Source organism: Theobroma umbraticum, unplaced genomic scaffold (assembly GCF_002168275.2).
Source record: "Theobroma umbraticum cultivar Fairchild unplaced genomic scaffold, ASM216827v3 scaffold_67.0, whole genome shotgun sequence".
Lineage (NCBI taxonomy): Eukaryota > Viridiplantae > Streptophyta > Magnoliopsida > Malvales > Malvaceae > Theobroma > Theobroma umbraticum.
The window spans coordinates 2,478,218-2,478,671 of record NW_018397262.1 but is presented as its reverse complement, the minus strand read 5'-3'; positions in this window follow the sequence as shown (position 1 = coordinate 2,478,671).

Sequence of the window (454 nt, the reverse complement as noted above, 5' to 3'; positions counted from 1 at the left end):
ACCTAGTATAAGGAAATAGAAATCTACAAACAACAATCACATCAGACCAAGGATTAGATAGAAACAATTATTTAGTTGACTTAGAGGGGCTAAGGAGTAAGGATTTTAAGAAAATCAGAAGCTCTCAGGATTGTAGCTTTGGCCAGAACATCTATTTCTTTGTTAGCTTCCTTTAAGACATGATCAATTTTCTAGCTTTTAACTCTAGTTTTTAGATTTTCAATGTGCAGCATCCATTTTCTCAACTGATAGCATTTGAAGAATCAGATTTGAAGAGAACATTATCACACACAATCAAGCTTGAAGAAGTAAAGACAAAAAATGCTTCTGTAATGGTTAGGATTTCTACAATTTTTGACTCCCTAATGCCAATGGATTTTGAAAAACTCACCAAGGTGTTCCTATTATGTTCTCTAAGAAAGCCTCCAATTCCTACTTTACTTGGGCATTTGGA